At 37.3% G+C, this 16,745-nt stretch overlaps 1 protein-coding gene across 4 annotated transcripts in view; it reads left to right on the top strand.

Annotated features, from left to right (window-relative positions):
• The window catches only part of TLK2 (tousled like kinase 2), a 103,118-nt gene that overhangs the window by 16,238 nt on the left and 70,135 nt on the right, over positions 1 to 16,745 (top strand). The gene's annotated exons all lie outside the window — the stretch shown is intronic.

Raw genomic sequence — 16,745 nt, 5'->3', positions numbered from 1 at the left:
AATGTTTATGTATTTATTTGCCTGCACCTGGTCTTAGTTGCAGCACATGGGGTCTTCGCTGCCGCGTGCGGGATCTTTAGTTGCAGTGCGAGAACTCTTAGTTGTGGCATGTGGGATCTAGTTCCCTGACCAGGGATCGAACCCGGGCCCCCTGCATTGGGAGTGTGGAGTCTTAGCCACTGGACCACCAGGGAAGTCCCCTAGAATAGCTTGGTGTTTTTTTTTTTTTTTTTTTTTTAGAATAGCTTGGTTTTAAAGCTTAGCAAAACTGCTTAGGGTCTAGGCAGAGTTTTTTTTTAAGAATTAATTTTGATTAGGTGATATATTTACATAGTACCAAATGCAGAAGATCTCAAAGATACACAATGAAACATCTCTGCTATGCTTTTCCTTTTTTTTTTTTTTTTGGCCACACCATGCGGCATGTGGGATCTTAGTTCCCCTACCAGGGATCGAACCTGTGCCCCCTGCATTGAGAGCATGGAGTCTTGACCACTTGACTGCCAGGGAAGTCCCTGCTACGCTTTTCCTATGTCCGTCTGGTTCCCTTCCCTGGAGACAACTATTAGCAGTTTCTTGTATTTTATTTGTGTGTGTATATATCATATATATCATACATGACAATGTATACATTATATATGTGTGTGCGTGTGCAAATACATATGTATATTCACCCCTCCGTTTTTTAAAAATACAAAGACAAGTATGTTACATACAATATTATTGTGTATTTTCCTTTTCGTGTTTAAAATATTTTTTATATTAGAATAATAGAAATTGTTTTATATTAGTACACACAGAGCTTCCTTGGCTTTTTTTCCCCAAGGCTGTTTAATATTCCATTGTGCAGCTGAACCATAATTTAACCAATTTCCTGTGGATGGACACTTAGATGGACAACACTGTTTTATTGACATAAGCAGTGCTATAGTGAATAGCTTTGTAATACACAGTGTCATTTCACACATGTTTACTGGATAAATCCCTAGAAGTGGAATTGGTGGATCAAAGGATATGAGCATTTGTAATTTTGGTAGTTATAGCCATATTCCTTTCCATAGAGAAGAGGAATATAACTGTATTCCTCCATCAGTGAATGAGAACATTTGTTTCCCCATAGTTGAGTATGTTAAGGGAGTTAGTTAAGGGAGTCTGTGGACAGATGCTAGTGTTCCTGAACCTTGTAAAATGATAGGTAAAAATTTGTATGTGTGTATTTATGGCTGTGTCTTTTTCTGGGGGGACAGGTCCACAGTTTTCACTACATTCTTAAAAAGTTCAGTGATTCAGAATAGGGTTAAAGGAGTTTCCTATGGCACAGTGGTTAAGAATCCACCTGCCAGTGCAAGGGACACGGGTTCGAACCCTGGTCTGGGAAGATCCCACATGCCACGGAGCAACTAAGTCCATGCGCCACAACTACTGAGCCTGTGCTCTAGAGCCCACGAGCCACAACTACTGAAGCCCGTGCGCCACAACTACCTAAGCCTGTGCGCCTAGAGCCCGTGCTCTGCAACGAAGAGTAGCCCTCACTCGCTGCAACTAGAGAAAGCCCGCGTGCAGCAACAAAGACCCAACACAGCCAAAAATAAAAAAATAAATAAAATTAAATCTTTAAAAAAAAATAGGGTTAAAAACCACTATCTGGCAGTTAGTTGTTTCAAATTAGAACATATCGCTTTGAATCGTATTTCTCTTTTACAGACTATTTGAGCAGAAGCATGTAAGTAATTATTAGAGATGTTGTGTGGAAAGTTATTGTGTAGGAGAATGGACTAAATCTAATTCCCAATCTTTTATTATTCTTCCCTTCACTCCCTTGGGAGGCCATGTTTTAAAAGGCCTGTTTTCTATTAAACTGAATTTATTAAGCAATACCTTATTTCCCCAGTTTTATTAATTAGAGCTTTAGAGCAGTATGAGGTGAGTTTTACTACATAGAGTTAATCCTTTCATCTATACTGAGTTGATGAAATTTTAGCTAAAGTCAAGTCAGTTTATCATTTTAAATAGGCTGTGTAGGTGAAAAATAGTTCAGGACCCCCACTGTTATCTTTAGGACTTATTAGAGATCTAAGGAACAAATCTCTACACCAGATAATCTCCAAGGCCCGTTTGAGTTCTGTGTCAGCAGTACATATTCTGAGGTTTTTTGTTTTGTTTCTTTTTTTTGCGGTACGCGGGCCTCTCACTGTTGTGGCCTCTCCCGTTCCGCACGCGCAGGCTTAGCGGCCATGGCTCACGGGCGCAGCCGCTCTGCGGCATGTGGGATCCTCCCGGACCGGGCACAAACCCGCGTCCCCTGCATCGGCAGGCGGACTCCCAACCACTGTGCCACCAGGGAAGCCCAATTCTGAGGTTTTGATGAGGACCATATTAAGTTCTAATACAAGTACTATTACAAATAAACTCTCACCATAACATTCCATAGGGCTTTCATATTTTGGAATAATTTGGAATTAATCTGTAATTACAGTATGCATATTATTGAAAGTCACAATTCTGTTAAGTCCTGGAGAAAAAAACAGGAGCTATCTAAAATGAATTAGAAAGTTAAAAGATTTAATTTATTTAGAGCTAGTTGGTGGTGTTATGTAAAGCCCTCTCTTTTTTGATGCTATATTATTATTTGGTGGCTTGTTTTGAAAGGGGATTTTTCTAGGGATGATTTAGAATATTTCATGTGGGGAAAAGTGAGGTGAATCTGTATGCCATACTAGATACTGGAGCAAAAGTTAAAAGGTCTTGCCTGTTAATAGCACTCAATTAGGACAATTTTTTAAAAAATTGTTACATATTCTGGAATAGAACCTGAGGAGCTGTTTGTTATACAGAATTATTTGTTGTAGATAACTTATTTTATCTAGTTCTCCAAAGTTTTATTTATTTCTGAATAGAAATTTAGAACAAAATTTTTGTTATAGGCTATCCTTATAGAACTTTTTATAGTGACATTTGTTATAATGGGAATCTGCTTTTACTAACAAAACTTTGATTACAATGAATTTTTTTCTTTTTATTGGAGTATAGTTGATTTTCAATGTTGTGTTTCATGAGTACAGCAAAGTGAATCAGTTACACATATACATATATCTACTCTTTTTTTAGATTCTTTTCCCATAGATTATTTGGAGGTTGGTTATGATAAGTTAAATGTGCATACCACTAAGAAAATAACAAAACAGAGATAATAGCTAATGATCTCTTAGTGGAGATAAAATGGAATACTTGAAAAAATATGTATCTCAGTTCTAAAGAAGGATGGGGAGGAGGAAAAGAAACAAAAGATAGGAAAAGAAAGTAACATAGTAGGTTTAAACACAGATAATTAATTTGTAAATGGTCTAGCACTCCAATTAAGAGTGTCAGGTTAGATCATTGTTATGCGATCCAACTATGTGCTGTCTACAAGAAACCCACCTTATTTTTAACCTGTACCTTTGTATTTAAAAGGATGGAAAAAGATACTGTATAAACACTAAGTATAAAAAGATTGGCGTGCCTATAGTTGTATTAGACAAAGGAGACTTGAGAACAAGGAAAATATTACAAGGGGTAATGAAGGGCATTTCATAATGAAAAAAGGATCAATCCGTTGAGAAGACTCAGCAGTTGTAAATGTTATGCATCCAATAACAGAGCAAAGCAAAAACTGACAGTTGAAAGGAGCAGTAGACGAATCCACAGCTTTAGTTGGAAATTGCAGTATTCTCTCTCAATAACTGATAGAACAAGCAGGCAAAAAAATCAGCAAGGATGTAAAAGATTTGGACAATACTGTCAGTGAACTGTACCTAATTGACATTTATAGAACACTATACCCACATGCTTTTCAGGCGCACATGGAACATTTACCAAAATGGACTATATCCTGGGCTATAAAACTTGTTTCAACAAACTTAAAAGGATTAAAACTATATAGAGAGTATTCCGACTACAACAAAATTAAATAAGAAATCAAAAAGAAAAAGATACCTGGAAAATCTCCAAATATTTGCAAGTTAAATAACATACTTTTAAATAAACTTTAGATCAAAGAAGAATTCACAAGGGAAATTAGAAAATCTTTTGACCTGAGTGAAAATGAAACATAGTCTATCAAAATTTGTGGTATGCAGCTAAAGCAGTGCTTTAGAAGGAAACAGTTTCAAAAGAAACATCTAAAATCAATGACCCAAGCTTCCCCCTTAAGAAGTTAGAAAAAGAGCAAACTAAGTAGGAGAGAAATAGAGTTGAAATAAATGAAATAGAAAGCAACTCTGAATAACCCTATAATAACCCTATATGGATTTGTAATTAAAAGCCTTTCCACAAAGAAAAGTCCAGGCCCACATGGCTTTATTGGTGAATTCTATCAAACATTTAAGGAAGAAATAACAAATTTTTCACAAATTTCAGAAAACACTTATGAGACCAGCATTACCTTGATACCAAACCAGGTAAAGACATTATGAAAAAAGAGAACCATAGCTCAGTATCCCTCATGAATATATATGCAAAAATCATTAACAAAATATTAGTAAATTGAATCTAGCTCTCTATGTATCCTATATGTATGATAACACATCATGACCAATTGGGTTTAATACCAATTGCAAGGTAGATTGAACATTAAAAGTCAATGTAATCTACCTTATTGATAAAATAAAGGTGAAAAGCTAAATGATCTTATAATAGATGCATAAAAAGCACTTGAACAGAGTTCAGCACTAATCTGTGATAAAAGCTCTCAGCTGGTTAGGAATAGAAGGGAACTTCCTCAATCTGATAAAAGACGTCTATTAAAAACCTGCAATGAACCTCATACTTAAATGGTGAAAGATTGAGTGCATTCAACCTAATGTCCAGAACATGTCAAGGATATCTGTTCTCACAGCTTCAATTCAGCATGTTCTGAAGGTCCTAGCCAGACGCATTAAGGCAAGTAAAATGAATAAGCTTATAGATTGGAAGGAAAAGTAAAACTATGTTTATTTTTTAGATGTCTTATATTGCTTTGGCCAGAAAGTTCCTTCGGTATTTAAGTAAAAATAAAAGACACATTTTTCATTTTCACCAAGAACTTTGTTGAACAACGTATTCACTGTTTTGTTCTACTACCTTCTGCCATTTTTCAGGCAACTTCATAATTCCATCTTCCCAAAACTTTCTCTTTTTGAGCAAAGAACTGTTCCATGTGCATTTTACAATCTTCCAGGGAATTGAAATTTTTTCCATTAAGAGAATTTTGTAAAGACTGAAATAAATGGAAATCCAAAGGTGCAATGTCTGGTGAATACGGCGGATGAATCAGAACCATCCAGCCAAGCTGTAACGGTTTTTGCCTGGCCATCAAAGAAACATATAGTCTTGCATTATCCTGATGGAAGATTATGCATTTTCTGTTGACTAATTCCAGACACTTTTCGTCGAGTGCTGTTTTCACTTGGTCTAATTGAGAGCAGTACTTGTTGGAATTAATCGTTTGGTTTTCCAGAAGGAGCTCATATACAACTCCCTTCCAATCCCACTATATACACAACATCACATTCTTTGGATGAAGACCGGTCTTTGGTGTGGTTGGTGATGGTTCATTTCGCCTGCTCCACGATATCTTCTGTTCCACATTATTGTACAGTATCCAGTTTTCATTGCCTGTCACAATTTGTTTTAAAAGCGGAACCTTTTTGTTACGTTTAATTAGAGAATTGCATTCAGAAATATAGTCAAGAGAGTTTTTTTCGCTTAGCTTATGTGGAACCCAAACATCAAAGTGAGTAACATAACCAGGCTGGTGCAAATGATTTTCAGTGCTTGATTTGGATATTTTGAGTATGTCGGCTATCTCCCGCGTGGTAAAACGCTGATTGTTCTCAATTAATGTCTCGATTTGATCGCTATCAACTTCAACTGGTGTACCCAACCGTGGAGCATCGTCCAGCGAGAAATCTCCAGCATAAAACTTCGCAAACCACTTTTGACACGTTTGATCAGTCACAGCACCTTCTCCATACACTGCACAAATCGTTTTTTGCGTTTCAGTTGCATTTTTACCTTTCTTGAAATAATAAAGCATAATATGCTGAAAATGTTGCTTTTTTTCCTTCCATCTTCAATATTAAAATGGCTGCACAAAAATTCACCAATTTTGATGTTTTTTTAAAATGCACACTGATATGACAGCTGTCACAATACAGTCTAACAAAATTGTTTCGAATGAAGTTAAAGACAACTAAGTGCCACTAGAGCCATCTTAGGGAAAAAGTCGAACGAACTTTTTGGCCAGCCCAACAGATGACATGATTATGCATGTAGAAAGTTCTGAGTAATTGGTGTAAAAAAAAGCTACTAGAATTTAAGTTTAGCTAGGCTACAAGTTCAATTTCTGAAATACATCAATTGTATTTATGTAAACTTGCAATGTACAATTGGCAATTGAAATTTGAAAAGCAATACAATTTACAATAGCATCAAATAGTGTAAATATAAAAACATTCCCCAAGAACAGAAGGGTGAGAATATTTCTTAAGAGTTCCTTGTAATAGAAGTTTCTTTGTATTCCCACTTCATTAATGAGGACATTGAGGTACAAACAATTAAAGAACATCGTTTGTTTATGAGCACACCTTTGTTAAATACCTGTTATGTAATAGATACTGTGCTAGGGACATAGTATATAGTAGTGAGTAGAAGATTATCCCTTCACTCATGGAGTTTATAATCTAGTGGAGATTGCAGGGAGAAATAGATTGAGGGTGCTGCGTTCCCAGCCTTGGTTTAGCATTTTTTATTTAGATCAGTGGTTCAAAGCCATTACCTTTTAGTTAGATTTTAAATATTGTGACTTGTTGAATAATCTGGCCTCTATGCGGGCAAACTATTTTATTGTAATATATGCCTGACAGTTTATAGAGTGCTTAAAACTGGTTAGCTTGGTTGTTTAAAGTTTCATGTTAAGGATGGCCCACGCATATCTTCCCGTACTCCCATTGAGCACCAATTTTATTTCAGACAGTATTTTATCCACCTCCCCAATATATAGTATTATTTAATTCTTGCAATATCCCTAAGGTGGGTGGTTTTTCCTTTTTTTATCACAGATGAGAAGACCAGAGTTCATAGAGCTTAAGTGATTTGCCTAGTTTCATTCAGTGGTTCAGTGATTCAGTCCCACACCTACCTGACTTTAAACTGTCGGTACCAGCTATTCTCATTTTTCTATTGGTCACAACCCTGGGCCATCCCATTCTTGCCCATTCAGGAAATGCGAGTAAGTGAGATAAATTTTTATAGTGCTAAGTTTGAATCTTCCTTTTTTTTTTTTAAAGAAAAACTTTTATTTATTTTGGCTGTGTTGGGCCTTCGTTGCTGCGCTCGGACTTTCTCTAGTTGCGGTGAGTGGGGGCTGCTCTTCATTGTGGTGCACGGGCTTCTCATTGTGGTGGCTTCTCTTGTTGTGGAGCATGGGCTCTAGGTGCTTCAGTAGTTGTGGCACGTGGACTCAGTAGTTGTGGTGCACGGGCTCTAGAACCCAGGCTCAGTAGTTGTGGTGCACGGGCTTAGTTGCTTCGCTGCATGTGGGATCTTCCCGGACCAGGGCTCGAACCCAAGTCCCCTGCATTGGCAGGTGGATTCTTAACCACTATGCCACCAGGGAAGCCCTGCAGTTTTAGTTTTGTTATACTGTTTCCTGTAGGAGAGGGCAGTGGGTTTGTTTCTTACAGATTAATTAATGATCTCTTCAGAACAGTAAAAACCAGGAACCTTAAACTTACTGGTCATCGAACTTTCTTTAGGGTTATGTATCCCTTGGATATTTTAATTCTGATTATGATTTTCTTTCTTATGAAAGATTATGCTGATCTTTTAATTTTTGTTCTTATGACCATTTCTTCTGTGTTATCTTTACTGTGAATGTGCCCCATGATTTTGTACATAGCTTCCCTTTTCTATCTGTAAATATTAAATTTGTAGTTTTTAATCAATAAAGGAGAGGTTTTTTTTGTTTGTTTTTCAGCATAAGGAGTAAGGTTAAAGGCTAAATTGTAAGCTTTATGATAAGCTATAAAGTCCATATGACTTGCTTTTATGTGAATTGAAGTCATACTCCTTTCACTTAGGATTAGTTTTTTTAAATGATTAATTTTCAGTTGTATAAGGAATGCATGCATACTTTTATAATAATGAGAACTGTAATTGTTCAGAAAACTTTGGTATGTATCCACCTAGATTTTTAAAATACTGTACTTATCCACTTGCATACATATTTACCCATAGAAAACATACAGTACTGATTTCTCTGTGACTTTTACAAACATTATTGTTATTATTATTGTTCTGAACTTATCATTATTGTTCTGAACTTACTTTTCACACAGCAGATGATTTTGAGATCTACCATAAAGAAGTTGTTAAATGTAGACCTAGTTTGGATCACTGTTTGAATAATCATCCCGTAAACACATTTGTAGAATGGTGTCTTGTCACTTACTTAAAGAAATATTAGATAAGGGATTAGAAAATTAGAAGGAGAAAACGTAGCCTGATCCTTTCCATAGATGATCAGGAAGCTCTGGAGGGCAGGATTATGTTTGATGCTCTTCTGTATCCGCCACAGTAGCAGTACAGTCCCATGGTTGTAAGTCCTTCCTGTATTGAGCAAGAGTGCACTGATTTTTAATTTTTTTAATTTTTTTAAATTTTTGGCTGCGCAGGCTTTCTCTAGTTGCGGCGAGCGAGGGCTACTCTTCGTTGCGATGCGCGGGCTTCTCATTGCGGTGGCTTCTCTTGTTGCGGAGCACGGGCTCTAGGTGTGCGGGCTTCAGTAATTGTGGCTCGCGGGCTATAGAGCGCAGGCTCAGTAGTTGTGGCGCACGGGCTTAGTTGCTCCGTGGCATGTGGGATCTTCCCGGACCAGGGCTCGAACCCGTGTCCCCTGCATTGGCAGGCGCATTTTAACCACTGCACCACCAGGGAAGCCCGAGTGCACTGATTTTTAAGTTTTATTAAGATGTAATTCACACAACATACAGTTTACTCAATTATGGTATACAATTCAATGGCTCCAAGTGTATTTATAGAAATGTGAAACCATTACCACAATCAATTTTGGAACATTTTCCTCACCTCAAAAACCAAAACCAAAACCACAAAACCTTACCCCTTAGCTTTCACCCTCAAAATCCCTCTCTCTCTCAGCTCTAGGCAACCATTAGTCTACTTTTTGTCTCGATAGATTTTGCCTGCTCTGAAAATTTAGTATAAATGGAATCATACAATATGTGGTCCTTTGTGATTGGCTTCTTTCACTTAGCATCACATTTATAAGGTTTGTTCCTGTATCAGAACTTCATTTCTTTTTATTGCCAAATAATATTCCATTGTATGGATAGACCTCATTTTGTTTATTCACTCTTTCAGTTGGTGGACGTTTGGGTTGTTTCCAGTTTTTGGCTATTATGAATAATGTGCCATGAACATCCATGTACATGTTTTTGTGTGCACATATGTTTTCATTTCTCTTGGGTGTATTCCTAGGAGTGGAATTGCTGGGTCTTATGGTTAAGAGATAGTCCATTAAGGGATGAACATAATATAAAACTAAGAATCTGTCTATTTTTTTTAAGTCATTAGTTTAACCCTTTGAGGGACTGCCAGACTGTTTCTCAAAGTGGCTGTGCCATTTACCTCTCCCCCAGCAGTATATGAGGGTTAAACTTTCTCCATATTCTTGCCAATGTCTGTCGTATTATCTGTCTTGTTGGTTATATGTGCCAGATCTTGAGTAAATATATAGACTTCCATAGGCAGGTTTGTCCAGGAGAAAAAACAAAGGATTTCTTATTCTTACTGTTGGACTTGCTTGTCTGGAAATGGATGTTAATAAATTACATGGTTAGGATTCTGCCATTTATTTAGGACTGAAATACTACTAAAAATCATTAATATCAGTTAAGGATTTTCTTGACAATATACTGTAATATTTTGTTTGCTTGCCAAAACACAAAGTCATTTATTTAAAATCACCCCACTGATTTGACTCTGCTATGGGGTGAAAAGGTGGTGCTAACTAATGACTAAAAAAAGTACAGAGACCCCTAGTTTTAACCCATTAGGTCTAGTCTTTAATGGAGTATCTTTTTTTTTTTTTAATGGAATATCTTTTAACTACCTCAGGTAGTTTGACCCTGTTGTCAACTGTGCTCCTTTATACTTAAGTTTAACTTTTGTCTGCTGTTCTCAATCCCTTTTAAGATGCCAATTTAGTTCAAGGAGGAAATGAAGACTTTAGAAACTAAACAAATGTTGACATTTAAATTTTTACAAGAGTGAAAGATTAACCTTTGGCCTCCACTTCTACAAGGTTTTCTTAGTTCATATAGGCTTCATTCATGTGCTAAATGTTGGTTGTCAACATTCGTATTTTAACCTCAGTTTTCATAAGTTTATAACTCGTCCACAAGGTTTTCTTTAGGCTTGTTACTGACGTATTTTTAAGCCCCCCAAAAGTGCATTTAAGTATATTAAAAGTGTGTTTTGTTTTGGGGAGCCCTGCTTTTTTTTAAAACGAGAAACTTGACTCTTGTCTATTTTTTAAACTGTCCATTTGGTGTTTTACTTAAAAAAAAATCATTAGCAGGAGACAGGGTAATCAGCTTAAATGTTAGCGTAGAAAATAGGGCTTTTACTGAGGAGTCTTAACTTATTATCAAACTTTGTTTAAAAAATTTTTTTTCTTTTATCTTTATTTAAAAAAATAAACTGTTGTGTTAAAGGCTGACTTTCAATAGATTGAAGATTAGGAATGAATCAATCTAGAGTTGGAAAATTAGAAAACAAAGAGGAAAATGGAGGAAGTAAATGGAATATAACAAAATTGAGGACTTAGAGAAAAAACGAAATGGATGCTGTTAGTTATGTGATTAATATGAAAATCTCAGTGAATTAGACAATTTCACTCAAAGATAGTAGAAATTAATGTTGACAAAAATAAGATGTAAAATCAGAATAGACTCCTATAACCAAGGAAAAATCAAGATTTTAAAGTTATTTCCTCCTCCTCCTCTTCCTCCTGCTCCTTTGAAGCAGTGCAAAAAAATTCACTCCCTGGTTACTGGTGATCTCTCCTAACCTTTCAAGAAGTAGATAATTCTCATGTTAAATAATAACATAGGGATAATAAACTCTGATAGCAAAACCTGACAGATATGAGGAAGTAAAAGTATAACCTAATTTCATTTATGAATATATAGATGTTTAAATTCAAGTAAAAACACTTGCGAATGGCTAATTATTTTGTTTCAGGGAGTTTATCCGAAGAATGTTGGACAAGTTCAGTATTTTAAAAATGTATTAATAGGACTTCCCTGGTGGCGTAGTGGTTAAGAATCCGCCTGTCAATGCAGGGGACACGGATTCAAGCCCTGGTCTGGGAGGATCCCACATGCTGTGGAGTAACTAAGCCCGTGTGCCACAACTACTGAGCCTGCGCTCTAGAGCCCGTGCTCCACAACAAGAGAAGCCACCACAATGGGAAGCCTATGGACCGCAACAAAGAGTAGTCCCTGCTCGCAGCAACTAGAGAAAGCCCGCGTGCAGCAACGAAGACCCAATGCAACCTAAATAAATAAATAAATTTATTAAAAAATATATATGTAGCACTCACTTAAAAAATGTATTAATATATGTAGAGATGACTCTATATTAATATATCTAGAGTATAGTGCTACTGAATGGCTAGTAGCACGTATTTTGAAGCCAGGTAGCTTAGGTCTAGATCCTGGCTCTGCTTCTTGCCAGCTGTGTGATGTTGGAGAGTTCACTAAACTTCTCTTGTAGTTTCCTCATCTAATAATGAGACTACTGATAGCTATCATATAAGGTGGTCATTAGTTTGCTAGGGCTGCCATAACATAGACCGGGCGGCTTAAACAATGGAAATTTATTTTCTCACAGTTCTGGAGGCTGGAAGTTCAAGATCAGCATGTCAGTAGGATTGATTGCTTTTGAGGCTTTCTCTCCTTGGCTTGCAGATGACCACCTTCTCGCTGTGTCCTCATACGGTCTTTCCTCTGTGTGTGTGCATGTCTGGTGCCTCTGTGTCCTAATTTCCACTTTGTATAAGGACATCAGTCGTATTGGATTAGGGTCCACCCTAATGACACATTTTAGCTTAGTTACCTCTTCAAAGGCCCTGTCTACAAATACATTCTGAGGTTTTGGGGGTTAGGACTTCAACATATAAATTTGAGGAAGACACAGTTGAGCCCATTACAGGTTGTTAGGAGGATTAAATGTGCTAATATAGAATACCTGACCGTGTAGCAAGCACTACCTAAGTACTGTTTACCATTATCATTTCTTAACTATAGCAAGTAGTTATACCCCTTCTGTCCCAATGTAAGCACCTCATGTAATTATAGTACAATATTAAAATCAGGAAGTTGACATTGGTGAAATCCACAGAACTCATTCAGGTTTCATGTATACGCACATCATTTGTGTGTGTGTGTGTACATATACTTCTGTGAAATTTTATCACTTGTGTAGCTTATTGTATCCACCACCACAATCAAGATGCAGAACTGCTTCGACAAGACTCTCTCCTGCTACTCCTTTGACAATGTTGATTCTTCCAGTCTAAGAACATGCTATATCCTTTGTCTGTATGTCTATCTTCATGCCAGTGCCATACTGTTTTGATTACTGTAGCTTTGTAATAAGTGGAAATGGGAGACCTCCAACTCTAACTTTTATAAGATTATTTTGGCTCTTTGCAGTCTTATTACAGTTTTTAATGGTAAAGCACTAGAGGAGTCACCTTGAAAAAAGAAGAACAAAACAGTGTTCTTTATGGTGATTATTTATGTTTTATTCAAAGCAGTAAAATATGAAACAATAGATATAAGTTATGGAAAGGAATGTATAAGCTTATTATTTATAAATGCTATGATTTATATCTAGACAACAAACTCAAGAGGAACAAACTGCGAGATGATTAGAAAGAGTAACAGTTCAGTAAAGTGACTGGCTAAATGAAGTATATGAAAATTATATAATTCCTGAATGTCAGCAGTATCAGAACAATAGGAAAAATTGAATCCCAGTTATTTTAACTTGGGAGATGAAGACGAAGATGTCACAGTGGTGAATGGGAGTTAAACTTTGGTAACCCATAAGCTTTTATGCTTTTGGGGTTAATTTCCCCCTGGGGGTAGTAATTGAGACCAAAGGCTTGAACTGGAACTGTATAAGGCTGGGAATTGGGAAGGGGTAAACCTGTCTATGAATTAAGACTAGTAAAACTGCCCACCAGTCCAGGACGTAGGATGGAAGTAAGCTGCCTAACTTTGGATTGTGGCTGTTAAAAGCCACAAGAAATGGAAACTACAATTTTGTGCGGAAATCCTGGGCAGGAAAGCTAATGTATAAATATGTTTGGAACTGATGAATGTTGTAGGGCACTGGCAGAGGTGACCATTAAACTTCTCTTGGGACTGACTGCTCCTTAACCCCTGAAATGTGGAGAACTCCCCCAAAGCTGAATATGAACTCACACAAAACTTATAAAGCACCTTAGTAAAAAGATGCAACAAGTAGGAAAATTTACAATTGAAGGACTGATAATAATAGACTGGAACTTAATTATCTAGTATAGTCCATATTCAGTTTCTGCCTTTGTCCCAATGATGTCCTTTATTGGTTTTGCTTTGTTTTGCTATCCACAGTCAAATCAAGGATCATACATTGAATTTAGTCATGCCTTTTTATCCTCATCTAATTTAGCTTAGGTTTTTTCTGCCTTTTTTGTTTTTTAATGATAGTGACATTTTTGAAAGATAACATTGTTTGCCTAAAAGCCTTTGGTTAGCTCCCTTACTAGACAGTAAGCTGTTTTAGAACAGGGAATGTATGTCATTTATCCCTGCTAATTAAATTTAATCTAATGATTTTATAATAATTTGGGATGCTGTGCATCAGAAAAGGATGGTGAAAGGTAGGATTAAGTGATTCTTAATCCTTTTTTTCTTTTCGTTAGACACACATACCCAAGGAACCACAAGGATCCTTGCTTGTGCCTCTTGCATCGATATTTCAAACACTACAATGTACACCACTGTTATGCACACTTTACAGTTTATGTCATTATCAGTAATTGCTAATAAAAAAATAGGTTCTTCAGTTCTCTCTTGCCACAACTACTGAAGCCTGTGCACCTGGAGCCTGTGCTGCGCAACGGGAGAAGCCACCGCAGTGAGGAGCCTGTGTACCGCGGTGGGGAGTAGCCACCGCTCGCCGCGAATAGAGAAAAACCCACACACAGCAGCAAAGACCCAACGCAGCCAAAAATAAATGAAATAAGATAAATTTATATATATATATAAAGGAAATGGCAAGTGTGATGAATGAAGCCCGCCATTTCCTTTTGAAAATGAGGGATAGGGCTTCCCTGGTGGCGCAGTGGTTAAGAATCCACCTGCCAATGCAGGGGACACGGGTTCAAGCCCTGGTCTGGGAAGATCCCACATGCTGTGGAGCAGCTAAGTCCGTGCGCCACAACTGCTGAGCCTGCACTCTAGAGTCTGTGAGCCACAACTACTGAGCTTGTGTGCCACAACTACTGAAGCCCACATACCTAGAGCCCGTGCTCCGCTGCAATGAGAAGCCTGCGCACCGCAACGTAGAGCCTCCCCTGCTCCCCGCAACTAGAGAAAGCCCCGCACAAGCAACGAAGACCCAACGCAGCCAAAAATAAATAATTTATAAAAAAGAAAATGAGGGATAGTTGGTGGGTAAAGTGGATAGTTAAAATATAGTGTATGGGGCTTCCCTGGTGGCGCAGTGGTTGAGAGTCCGCCTGCCGATTCAGGGGACACGGGTTCGTGCCCCGGTCCGGGAAGATCCCACATGCCGCGGAGCGGCTGGGCCCGTGAGCCATGGCCGCTGAGCCTGCGCGTCCGGAGCCTGTGCTCCGCGGTGGGGGAGGCCACAACAGTGAGAGGCCCGCATACCACACACAAAAAAATAAAAAATAAATAAAAAAAATATAGTGTACGGTTTTATTATTATCCAAGGGGAAGGGAAATACTTCATAATGGTTACAATAAAGATAATTCACAAACGGAATATTTTAAGAATTTAGGCATAGAAAGATTCAATTTAAATTATTCTAGAATTCTTACGTGAATAAAGCTCTTTTTTTTTTTCAATTAAAACATCATGGAACTCTTATTATATCTTTAAAGGAATAAGTCCTTTGTTGATTTATGTCACTGGGAATACATGATTTGATTTTATTTCTTATCCCTAGTTTCACTTTATTTTTTTTATTTGCAATTTCACAAGTATCTGTGAAGCCTTCTGGTATATTGTGTTGATTACAGTTTAAAAATAGTGCTTTAAGGACACAGTGAAAAGAAAACTTAATACACCCTTAAAGGAATGTAAATTATTTCTGATGCTAAGCCTAATAATTGTTGTTTTTTTAACAACCTTATTGAGATATAATTCATATTCCATACAATTCACCCATTTAAATTACACAATTCATTGGTTTTTAGTATATTCACAGATACGTACAACCATCAACACAGTTTTAGAATATTTTTATCCCCTCAAAAAGAAACCCCATACCCTTTAGCTATCACCCCCATGTTCTCCAACTCCTCCCCTAAGCAACTACTGTTTATATTCTGTTTGTCTTAGATTTCCCTATTCTGGATTTTCACATGAGTAGTCATTTGATATGTGGTCTGTTGTGACTGGCTTCTTTTACTCAGCAAAATGTTTTCAAGGTTTGTTTATATTGTAGCATATATCATTGCTTGATTCCTTTTTATGGTCAAGTAATATTCCATTGTATGAATATACCATATTTTGTGTATCCATTTATTAGTTGATGGATATCTGGATTGTTTCCACCTTTTGGCTTTTGTGAGTAATGCTGCTGTAAAGATTTGTGTCCAGGTTTGTGTGTGTACATGTTTTTATTTCTTTTCAGTATGTACCTAGGAGTAGCATTCCGGGTCATATGTAACTCTGTGTTTAATTGTTTGAGGAACTGCCCGACAGTTTTTGAAAGCACCTGCACTATTTTACATTCCTACCAGCAGTGTGTGAGGTGTGAGGGTTCCAGTTTCTCCACATTCTTGCCAGCACTTCTTGTTGTCTTTTTTGAATCTAGCCATCCTAGTAAGTGTGAAGTGGTACCCCATTTTGGTTTTGATTTGTGTTTCCCCATTGGCTAATGATGTTGAGCTTCTATTCATGTGCTTATTGGCCATTTGTATCTCATCTTTGGAGAAATGTCTGTTTAGACCTTTTGCCCAGTTTAAATTGGGTTATCTGTGTTTATTTCTGAATTGTAAGAGTTCTTTATACAGCATACAAGTACCTTATCAGATGTGTGATTTGCAAATATCTTCTTTCGTGGGTTTTCTTCGGTGATAGTGTCTTTTCAACCATAAACGTTTTTAATTTTGAAAAAGTCCAGTTTATCTTTTACTTTTGTTGTTGGCACTTTTAGTGTCATATCTAAGAATTCTTTGCCCAGTTTGAGGTCATGAAGATTTACCCCTATTTTTTTTTTTAAGGGAACTTTTTGGTTGCATTGGATCTTCATCGTTGCACGGGCTTTCTTTAGTGTGGTGAGTGGGGGCTACTCTTCGTTGCGGTGCATGGGCTTCTCATTGCAGTGGATTCTCTTGTTGCAGAGCACGGGCTCTAGGCGTGCGGGCTTCAGTAGTTGTGGCACGCAGGCTCAGTAG

This window comes from Delphinus delphis, chromosome 19 (assembly GCF_949987515.2).
Source record: "Delphinus delphis chromosome 19, mDelDel1.2, whole genome shotgun sequence".
NCBI lineage: Eukaryota > Metazoa > Chordata > Mammalia > Artiodactyla > Delphinidae > Delphinus > Delphinus delphis.
The sequence above is the reverse complement of the archived record's forward strand: the minus strand, read 5'-3'. Positions and strand labels throughout refer to the sequence as shown.